Genomic DNA, 12,717 nt, shown 5'->3' with positions numbered 1-12,717 from the left:
TGATTTTGAACCCTAAGTTGTATTGTTTAATTTGGGACTAAATGTAATATGTGAGGAAGTTATTATTTATTTTTAATTGCATACGATTTATTAATGCATTACAGAATTTAAATCCAGTTCTGCATTTAAACCAAATGGTTCTAAAGTTTTGAATTGAAATATCAATTCAGCTTCGGCACGTAGCAACTTTTTATTGAGGTCACCACCTCTCCAATTGTTAGTGATTTTTCTTATACCCCAGTATTTTAGACCCATTGTGTTTTGATTATGACATTCTTTAAAATGTCTAGATAGTAGATGCCCTGTGAATCCGTGTTCAATGTTTAAGAGATGTTCACGAATTCTATCTTTTAGGGGTCGTGAGGTCTCCCCCAAATACTGTTTGAAACAAGGACACTGTATCAGATATACTACATTGCTGTCAGTACACCTGATACAGTCCCTAATCTCAAAATCTTTATTGGTGGTGGTCGAATTTACCCACTTGGTTTTATTGCTGAATTTACAGGCTTTACAATTAATGCACGGGTAAAACCCTTTTAATTTGTGGGATTCAAAATCAACTTCAATGAATTTTTTCTTTGAATCTTTAAAGGCACTGGGGGCTAATATGTTTTTTAGATTTCTTGCCTTTTTAAATACCATTGCTGGTTTTTCAGGTAATAATTCACCGATGATTGGGTCTCTCTGTAAAATATACCAGTGTTTATTGAGAATGGATCTAATGTGATTATGGTGAATATTATAATCAGTTATAAATGGTAACCAGAGTGGGTCCGCACCTGTATTGTTACTGATAGTATTGGTTTTATCCCTTCTTTTTAAAAGGTCGCTTCTATTTTTATCTCGAGCTGCGATTTTAGCTGACTCTATTTTACTTTTATTGTAACCCTTCTCAAGGAATTTCCTCTCTAGATATGATGACTGTTCGTCATAATTGGCTAGTGTAGTGCAATTTTTTCTAATTCTAGAAAATTGGTTTGGTGAAATGTTCTCTATCCACTTTCTATAGTGACAACTTTGACTGTGTACATAATTATTAGATTCAACTTCCTTGAAGTGTGTTTTTGTGTGAATCTCACCATTGTTTATTTCAATTCTAATGTCCAAATAGCTAAGTGAGTGTTTACTATGTTCGTAAGTGAAGTTGAGGCCAAAAGTGCTTGTGCTAAGGTCATCTAAAAGTAACTCAAATAATTCTAGATCTCCTTCCCAAATGATAAAAATATCGTCTATGAATCTACGATAGAGCACCAAGTACGCCTCCCAAGTGCCGTTGTAGATTACCATGTCTTCAAGATGTCCCATGAATAAATTGGCATAACTTGGGGCGAACTTGGTGCCCATCGCAGTCCCTTGCAGTTGTAGAAAGTATTGGTCATTGAAAATAAAAGAATTGTTTTCTAAAATGAATTTTATGCAGGTGTTAATAAAATCTATTTGTTCAGAGCGGAGTTCACCTTCTTTGACCAGATGATAGTCTATAGCTTTTAAGCCTAAACTGTGTTGTATACTGGTATACAGTGAACAGACATCACAAGTGATGAGTGTATAGCTCTCTTTCCATTTCACTGTTTGCAGAGTATTTAGGAAATCTGTTGAATCTTTTAAGTAAGAAGGTAATTTTAAAACATAATGCTGCAGAAAAAAATCTATGTATTCAGAAAGATTAGCTGTTAATGAGTTGGTCCCTGAAATAATAGGCCTACCTGGTGGGTTCTGTAGGCTTTTGTGAATTTTGGGTAAATAATAAAAGGTGGGAGTGATGGGATGATTAACAAATACAAATTCATATTCCTTGTTATTGATAATACCTGTATTGTATGCTTTTTTTAATAGGGTTTCTAGATCTCTTTTTTGCTTATTGATGGGATTTAAAGTAATTTTCTTATATGTGAGGGGGTCTTCCAATAATCTCAGAGCTTCTTTTTTATAGGCCTCTTTATCTAGAATGACAATGCCACCCCCTTTATCTGCTTGTTTTATTACAATATTCTTATTAGATTTTAGTGTATTTATAGTTTCCCTTTCTTTTTTTGTTAGATTCATCTTAACTTGTTTGTCTATATTTATTTTTTCAACATCTTCCTTTACCAGTTTTTCAAAAAGTTCAAGTTTTTTTCCTTTCTCTGTGGTGGGATAGAAATTAGACTTCAGTTTCAAATTAGTTTGTTGGAAATTAATTTTATTTCTATTTGTATGACTTTGTTCAAGACCTCTTGTTATAGGATTTTTAAGAAAGTATCTTTTCTGGGTTGCACTTCTGATAAATTGATTTATATTGATTAGAGTATTAAATTTATTTATCTTAGTTGAAGGTGCAAAGGATAGGCCTTTTTGTAATACATTATATTCCTCCTCCTTTAATGTTACAGAACTTAGATTAAAGATGTTTTTATGATCTCCTATCTCATTCTTTTTTGATGTTCAAGATGGTCTATTTCCTCTGCATCCTCTCTTGCTCTTTTCTTTAATTTTAATTTTTCTTTTATTTTGGGATCCTCCTCTAAAAAAGACCTAGAGGAATTTTGTTGGTTAGAGGATCCCCTTTGAATTGGGGGTTGATTATGTCTGTACTCATCGTCATTGTTATGTTGTGGTGCATTTAATAGTGGATTAAATCTATTATGTGTTTGTATCTGCCATGTATCTTCTCTTTCATATCTTTTTTGAGGGGTGTTCCAATAGTTGTAATTAGACTGGGTTGGTCTATAGTTGTAATTGTAGTCATTGTTGTGATTATTCCATCTTGATCTATTGGTATCACTACCATAAGATTGATTACCAAAACCTTCTCTAAAAGATGTCCTTCTATTTCTCCAATTTTCTGGTTGATAATTATTGGAGTAGTGGTTCTCTGGATTATAAAATCCCTTTCTATTTGTTGTGTGATTCTCTTTATAATTTCTATTAGATGTATAATTCTCTTTGTAATGTCTACGTTCGTTATTATGCTGGTTTTGTTGGTTAGTATTTCTTGATCTCCAATCCGGAGTTTCGTAGTTTGTATTAAAATTTCTATGTGTATTGTTGGTATGTTTTTTATCATGGTAATTCATCCCATTTGGTGGATTAGATTGTTTGGAATTTCTAATGTTGTGTAAATTTTTGTCTCTATTTTTCTTTGAGAAAAGTTTCCATTTGTCATCTTTTATTGGCTGGGATTCATTGGAAGGAGAGGGGGTTAAAGGGGTGGAAATCTCTGTATTGTTGTCTTTATCTTTATTCATTTTGAAATTGTAATCAGAATGATCTCTATTCATTTTTTTATTTTTTATTTCAAGTGTATCTTTTTTAATCTCCTTTAAATGTGTAATGATTTCATTTTGTATTGTTTTAAAATTCTCGTCTTCATTGAAAGGTGATAATTCATTCTTTAAATAATTTAGTTTATCTTCAAATTCCCTAAGTGAAATGTTGCGTGATTTGATTATAATTCTCATTAAATTAAGGGAAGCATCTTTTAAGGTGTTGTACCATTCTAATTGTAAAGGTTCTTGTAAATCAAATGTGCAGTCTTTGATTAATCTTAATCCCCTGGGAACCATGTTAAGATTAAGATATCTCTGCATGTAACTGACTTCTAGTTTTTGTTTTAGTTCTTTAGTCATGATTTTTTCTAGATCATCACACATATCTCTCATGTCTAAGCTGACTGGCAGTGTATTTGGTGTTTCAATGTTCTCTATTTGTTCTATGTCTGTCAGCATGGACTTTCTAGTTGTGAAGATATCCATAGTGAATAGATGGATGACAATCAAGATAAAAAACAAAAAAACAAAAAACTACCTCTATATAAGACCAGGAACTAAAAATGCAAATGAGGAAAAAAGGAGGTCTGTAAATTAGCACAAAAATGGCTACCCTGAAAAAAAGAGGTTAGTTCCAAAATACCTCTGAACAATAACTATTAAAAACCAAATACAGGGTGCGCTAATGAAAGCTGCTAATATAGAGGATAAAATAAAACTAATAAATGCAGAGTTAGTGTTAAAAAACGAATGATGTTAATACCATAAAATATATTTTAATATATATAGATAAACCCTAATACATATAAACTAACATTTGAAATACATGATGTGTAAAATATAAAAAGAAAAAATGAAAATAAAAATAAAAAATGAAAATAAAAATGAAAAAGAAAATCCGCAACACTGTGATTGTTTTTACTACCAAGTCTAACTTAACATACAGAGCGCTCTGTTGTTTTCCATTTTGAACTCCACAAAAACAATCCCAACTGCAATGTAACATTGTTTCCCATCTCACAACATCAAGCCTGGCTAACTGTGACTCTTAGAATCTGCAGACATCACTTACACGCTGATCTACAGACCACCCGGTAATCCGTGCATCTGATTGGAACAAACCATCACGTGACCCCGCACACGCTGCACAATCCGGCAAACCACAGTACACGCTGGAGCGATACTGTTCACCTGAAAGGTAATTTCCTATCTATCAAGGGTCTAACGTGTTCATATCGGACCTACTACACTTGTACACGGAGAAGCATAACAGAAAATAGCTTCGTATTCTGGGTGAGTCTAACTTGTAAGACGAATCATTTATGGTACTGACTTTTCCATTTTGATGCAGATTGTCCTTTCAGCCACCCACGGAACTTTAATTTCGAATGTTACATTGATGCAAAGTTACATTGATACAGCCACACAGACTGACTCAGCTGCTTTCCATGCTCTCATTTGATTTTTATACATCTTTCATTTGCATTTTTAACCAATGAACTTTGTTTATTTGGACACATTTTTAAAGCCTACCACGGACTTTCATTTCGTTCCCCTGATATTTTTTTCCACCGGTGGTTTTATTTTCATTTTTTCTTTTTATATTTTACACATCATGTATTTCAAATGTTAGTTTATATGTATTAGGGTTTATCTATATATATTAAAATATATTTTATGGTATTAACATCATTCGTTTTTTAACACTAACTCTGCATTTATTAGTTTTATTTTATCCTCTATATTAGCAGCTTTCATTAGCGCACCCTGTATTTGGTTTTTAATAGTTATTGTTCAGAGGTATTTTGGAACTAACCTCTTTTTTTCAGGGTAGCCATTTTTGTGCTAATTTACAGACCTCCTTTTTTCCTCATTTGCATTTTTAGTTCCTGGTCTTATATAGAGGTAGTTTTTTGTTTTTTTGTTTTTTATCTTGATTGTCGTCCATCTATTCACTATGGATATCTTCACAACTAGAAAGTCCATGCTGACAGACATAGAACAAATAGAGAACATTGAAACACCAAATACACTGCCAGTCAGCTTAGACATGAGAGATATGTGTGATGATCTAGAAAAAATCATGACTAAAGAACTAAAACAAAAACTAGAAGTCAGTTACATGCAGAGATATCTTAATCTTAACATGGTTCCCAGGGGATTAAGATTAATCAAAGACTGCACATTTGATTTACAAGAACCTTTACAATTAGAATGGTACAACACCTTAAAAGATGCTTCCCTTAATTTAATGAGAATTATAATCAAATCACGCAACATTTCACTTAGGGAATTTGAAGATAAACTAAATTATTTAAAGAATGAATTATCACCTTTCAATGAAGACGAGAATTTTAAAACAATACAAAATGAAATCATTACACATTTAAAGGAGATTAAAAAAGATACACTTGAAATAAAAAATAAAAAAATGAATAGAGATCATTCTGATTACAATTTCAAAATGAATAAAGATAAAGACAACAATACAGAGATTTCCACCCCTTTAACCCCCTCTCCTTCCAATGAATCCCAGCCAATAAAAGATGACAAATGGAAACTTTTCTCAAAGAAAAATAGAGACAAAAATTTACACAACATTAGAAATTCCAAACAATCTAATCCACCAAATGGGATGAATTACCATGATAAAAAACATACCAACAATACACATAGAAATTTTAATACAAACTACGAAACTCCGGATTGGAGATCAAGAAATACTAACCAACAAAACCAGCATAATAACGAACGTAGACATTACAAAGAGAATTATACATCTAATAGAAATTATAAAGAGAATCACACAACAAATAGAAAGGGATTTTATAATCCAGAGAACCACTACTCCAATAATTATCAACCAGAAAATTGGAGAAATAGAAGGACATCTTTTAGAGAAGGTTTTGGTAATCAATCTTATGGTAGTGATACCAATAGATCAAGATGGAATAATCACAACAATGACTACAATTACAACTATAGACCAACCCAGTCAAATTACAACTATTGGAACATCCCTCAAAAAAGATATGAAAGAGAAGATACATGGCAGATACAAACACATAATAGATTTAATCCACTATTAAATGCACCACAACATAACAATGACGATGAGTACAGACATAATCAACCCCCAATTCAAAGGGGATCCTCTAACCAACAGAATTCCTCTAGGTCTTTTTTAGAGGAGGATCCCAAAATAAAAGAAAGATTAAAATTAAAGAAAAGAGCAAGAGAGGATGCAGAGGAAATAGACCATCTGGAACATCAAAAAAGAATGAGATAGGAGATCATAAAAACATCTTTAATCTAAGTTCTGTAACATTAAAGGAGGAGGAATATAATGTATTACAAAAAGGCCTATCCTTTGCACCTTCAACTAAGATAAATAAATTTAATACTCTAATCAATATAAATCAATTTATCAGAAGTGCAACCCAGAAAAGATACTTTCTTAAAAATCCTATAACAAGAGGTCTTGAACAAAGTCATACAAATAGAAATAAAATTAATTTCCAACAAACTAATTTGAAACTGAAGTCTAATTTCTATCCCACCACAGAGAAAGGAAAAAACCTTGAACTTTTTGAAAAACTGGTAAAGGAAGATGTTGAAAAAATAAATATAGACAAACAAGTTAAGATGAATCTAACAAAAAAAGAAAGGGAAACTATAAATACACTAAAATCTAATAAGAATATTGTAATAAAACAAGCAGATAAAGGGGGTGGCATTGTCATTCTAGATAAAGAGGCCTATAAAAAAGAAGCTCTGAGATTATTGGAAGACCCCCTCACATATAAGAAAATTACTTTAAATCCCATCAATAAGCAAAAAAGAGATCTAGAAACCCTATTAAAAAAGCATACAATACAGGTATTATCAATAACAAGGAATATGAATTTTTATTTGTTAATTATCCCATCACTCCCACCTTTTATTATTTACCCAAAATTCACAAAAGCCTACAGAACCCACCAGGTAGGCCTATTATTTCAGGGACCAACTCATTAACAGCTAATCTTTCTGAATACATAGATTTTTTTCTGCAGCATTATGTTTTAAAATTACCTTCTTACTTAAAAGATTCAACAGATTTCCTAAATACTCTGCAAACAGTGAAATGGAAAGAGAGCTATACACTCATCACTTGTGATGTCTGTTCACTGTATACCAGTATACAACACAGTTTAGGTTTAAAAGCTATAGACTATCATCTGGTCAAAGAAGGTGAACTCCGCTCTGAACAAATAGATTTTATTAACACCTGCATAAAATTCATTTTAGAAAACAATTCTTTTATTTTCAATGACCAATACTTTCTACAACTGCAAGGGACTGCGATGGGCACCAAGTTCGCCCCAAGTTATGCCAATTTATTCATGGGACATCTTGAAGACATGGTAATCTACAACGGCACTTGGGAGGCGAACTTGGTGCTCTATCGTAGATTCATAGACGATATTTTTATCATTTGGGAAGGAGATCTAGAATTATTTGAGTTACTTTTAGATGACCTTAGCACAAGCACTTTTGGCCTCAACTTCACTTACGAACATAGTAAACACTCACTTAGCTATTTGGACATTAGAATTGAAATAAACAATGGTGAGATTCACACAAAAACACACTTCAAGGAAGTTGAATCTAATAATTATGTACACAGTCAAAGTTGTCACTATAGAAAGTGGATAGAGAACATTCCACCAAACCAATTTTCTAGAATTAGAAAAAATTGCACTACACTAGCCAATTATGACGAACAGTCATCATATCTAGAGAGGAAATTCCTTGAGAAGGGTTACAATAAAAGTAAAATAGAGTCAGCTAAAATCGCAGCTCGAGATAAGAATAGAAGCGACCTTTTAAAAAGAAGGGATAAAACCAATACAATCAGTAACAATACAGGTGCGGACCCACTCTGGTTACCATTTATAACTGATTATAATATTCACCATAATCACATTAGATCCATTCTCAATAAACACTGGTATATTTTACAGAGAGACCCAATCATCGGTGAATTATTACCTGAAAAACCAGCAATGGTATTTAAAAAGGCAAGAAATCTAAAAAACATATTAGCCCCCAGTGCCTTTAAAGATTCAAAGAAAAAATTCATTGAAGGGGATTTTGAATCCCACAAATTAAAAGGGTTTTACCCGTGCATTAATTGTAAAGCCTGTAAATTCAGCAATAAAACCAAGTGGGTAAAGTCGACCACCACCAATAAAGATTTTGAGATTAGGGACTGTATCAGGTGTACTGACAGCAATGTAGTATATCTGATACAGTGTCCTTGTTTCAAACAGTATTTGGGGGAGACCTCACGACCCCTAAAAGATAGAATTCGTGAACATCTCTTAAACATTGAACACGGATTCACAGGGCATCTACTATCTAGACATTTTAAAGAATGTCATAATCAAAACACAATGGGTCTAAAATACTGGGGTATAAGAAAAATCACTAACAATTGGAGAGGTGGTGACCTCAATAAAAAGTTGCTACGTGCCGAAGCTGAATTGATATTTCAATTCAAAACTTTAGAACCATTTGGTTTAAATGCAGAACTGGATTTAAATTCTGTAATGCATTAATAAATCGTATGCGATTAAAAATAAATAATAACTTCCTCACATATTACATTTAGTCCCAAATTAAACAATACAACTTAGGGTTCAAAATCAATATGAATTTTCACTTTTATTCTATTTATTTATTATTGATTATCTATTCATCTATCATCAACTTTATATTCTTTTAATAGACAATAAGATAATACAAATACTATATAACATCTATAAATAGTCAATAAGTCTAACTAAGTTAGGAATCTATACACTATTAAGGGCAACTATTTTCAACTATATAATTTTTCCCCAATCATAATATTTATTAAACACAAGATTAAAATGACACCACTAGTTCGTATAATACCGTATTTACACACTTTTTCACATATTGAATATAAAATAATAATTTTTCTATATATTAGATTTCTTTCACCCTTATTCATCAAATTACACTGATAAGATTAATTTTCACAATTTATCCAAACCTGACAAATTTATTAAATTTGTTAAATTTGGTATATGGACATAAATTTATGATATTATTTATTCACAACACAATTAAGACCCTTTTTCACTTTATAGATCACTGTAAGATAAAACATATGTTTTTTTCCCTAGATATGAATTAGATAAGGAATTTTATTTCATTTAAGTTTATTTTACACATAATTCATCATAATAGGATGTGATTTTTTATTCACCTTTTCATTCACATTTTTACACATGTAATTCATACATGTGTGTATACACATTATGCTCCCTTTAAAAATGAGAGTCCGCTATTTTACGAGAGACTATTTGAATCATGGAAAGGATACTTCCCTTTAAGAAAAAAACTGAGCACCTAACAAGGAGGAGTCCTAAACAATTATCCTCAATAAAAGGAGAGCAGCAAGCAGTCTGAATTCATCTTGAAAAAGGCTACACCAGCTGAAACGCGTTGATCCGCAACACTGTGATTGTTTTTACTACCAAGTCTAACTTAACATACAGAGCGCTCTGTTGTTTTCCATTTTGAACTCCACAAAAACAATCCCAACTGCAATGTAACATTGTTTCCCATCTCACAACATCAAGCCTGGCTAACTGTGACTCTTAGAATCTGCAGACATCACTTACACGCTGATCTACAGACCACCCGGTAATCCGTGCATCTGATTGGAACAAACCATCACGTGACCCCGCACACGCTGCACAATCCGGAAAACCACAGTACACGCTGGAGCGATACTGTTCACCTGAAAGGTAATTTCCTATCTATCAAGGGTCTAACGTGTTCATATCGGACCTACTACACTTGTACACGGAGAAGCATAACAGAAAATAGCTTCGTATTCTGGGTGAGTCTAACTTGTAAGACGAATCATTTATGGTACTGACTTTTCCATTTTGATGCAGATTGTCCTTTCAGCCACCCACGGAACTTTAATTTCGAATGTTACATTGATGCAAAGTTACATTGATACAGCCACACAGACTGACTCAGCTGCTTTCCATGCTCTCATTTGATTTTTATACATCTTTCATTTGCATTTTTAACCAATGAACTTTGTTTATTTGGATACATTTTTAAAGCCTACCACGGACTTTCATTTCGTTCCCCTGATATTTTTTTCCACCGGTGGTTTTATTTTCATTTTTTCTTTTTATATTTTACACATCATGTATTTCAAATGTTAGTTTATATGTATTAGGGTTTATCTATATATATTAAAATATATTTTATGGTATTAACATCATTCGTTTTTTAACACTAACTCTGCATTTATTAGTTTTATTTTATCCTCTATATTAGCAGCTTTCATTAGCGCACCCTGTATTTGGTTTTTAATAGTTATTGTTCAGAGGTATTTTGGAACTAACCTCTTTTTTTCAGGGTAGCCATTTTTGTGCTAATTTACAGACCTCCTTTTTTCCTCATTAACACTCTCTAGTCTGTCCTAGACTTAGACAAAAAATGCCCAAACTCCCCTTTAATGCCACCCACACTAAACTATCTCTGAGCTGCCAACACTTAAGATTGATTATATGGGAAATCTTAAGCAACCCAAACTAACAAATTAAATCCCAGAATACAATTTAACAAAACAAAATCTAAAATCCCAGTAGTAATTCTTCCAGTCTCTTTCAGTAACGTGGTTCAAATGTTAGACAAAGGCAAAAGCTTAATAAAGGAATGATTTATTATGCAAAAAATATGCACAGTGCATTATTAATAATTAGATGGTAACAAAAAGAATTATACACAAGCAAACAGTTTTAAAATAAAAAGGAGAAATAAAAGCAACCTTATACTTTACTAGCTTTAGTTGTCTGCACCAGGGAGATTGTCGGGAAAAGATGGTCACTCACTTTGTTGATACACAGTCTCCCATGTAGAATGAACAACTTGTATTGTTAGACACACAATTTTATACCTGTTTCTCTGATATCAAATTGCTTGACCCAACCTCTTTCCAGAGGGGCTAGGAAACCGCTCTACGACATGTCATAAAGCTCTGAATCCTTGAAATTATAGAACACATTATAACTTCTGTTTTACATATTCAGCGCATACACCTATGGAAGTAATTTCCCAGTGAAATCATGAGAATTAGTTTGGTACCAAATATGACATGGTTGTCATAATTTCATCATCTAGGGTAGTGCTTTCCAAACTGTGTGTTGTGACACATTAGTGTGTCAGCAGCAGTGTATGTGTGTGTCCCTGCTTCAGCACAAATTCTTTTGAATTAAATTTTTTTTTTACATTTTTTTTTTTGGTTTCCGACTTTCCGCCTGCCTGCTTTGCATATCACGTGGTTGACACGTGATTGATACCTAGTGGGTCACAGAACATCTTAACCTATTGGTGCAGCTCAGTGGGAACTGAAATTATTCCCATTGGCTCCTGACTGTGTGTGTGGTCTCCTCAATCGGCTTGTGACTGCATGTGTAGTCAGTGAATGGGACAGCAGTGTGTTTTCTGCGCAGGAAATAGTCAGTCGAAGCTTAAAGGGACACTTTTGTTTCCATTGCTGTCCAGAGTTCTGAACCCAAAAAACTTAGATGTCTTCTTTTTCAAATAAAGATAGCAAGAGAGTGAAGAAAAATTGATAATAAGAGTAAGTTGAAAGTTGCTTAAAATTGCATGCTCTATCGGAATCACAAAAGAAAAAATTTGGGTTCAGTGTCCCTTTAAACGCTGAGCTGAAGTCAGAAGTCAAAGTGTTATTTTTTTTGCAGCTAACTCCCAGTAGTGCATTGCTACTCCTGCTCTTGATATATGGATAGGAAGTGGAAGTTTAAAAATGCTTGATGATGAAATGCATCATCCCATCAACCTCATACATCCCATTAAAATAGAAAGTATTTATTGGTGTTATTAAACTTTTTTTTTAATTCTTGCACATACTTACTGTTACTTGCAAATACATTTCATTATTATATAATTTATGTATGTGTCCGTATCTCTTAAAACAAGTTAGTTTAACCTCCTGTTTGCTAGTACAACTGAATTACTGTGTTGCAAAATGATGTAGGTCTAAAAAGTGTGTCACCAACATGAAAAGTTTGGAAAGCTCTGATCTAGGGTCATAATATGGTTAAAAAAAGCATGGGTACTACTTTTTGTCTCATGTACTGAGGTAACACTGTAGGTCTAATGCTGGGGCTCTTGCAATACTACCTGATATTTAAATCAGGTTTTCCAATCAGTACAGAATAATATTCCCATATTGTAAACTATGCTCTACTTCCGGGTCATTTATATTACCTCTATACCCACCTATCCCCTACCAAACTAAATGCAATTATGTAGTCCAATCTATGTGTGTTTTTCTATATGTAGCATCTAAGTCATGCACAACCATCATAATGCTTACTTGCTTAAGTGATGACTCTACACA

This window comes from Bombina bombina, chromosome 3, assembly GCF_027579735.1.
Source record: "Bombina bombina isolate aBomBom1 chromosome 3, aBomBom1.pri, whole genome shotgun sequence".
NCBI lineage: Eukaryota > Metazoa > Chordata > Amphibia > Anura > Bombinatoridae > Bombina > Bombina bombina.
This window is presented reverse-complemented; position numbering follows the sequence as displayed.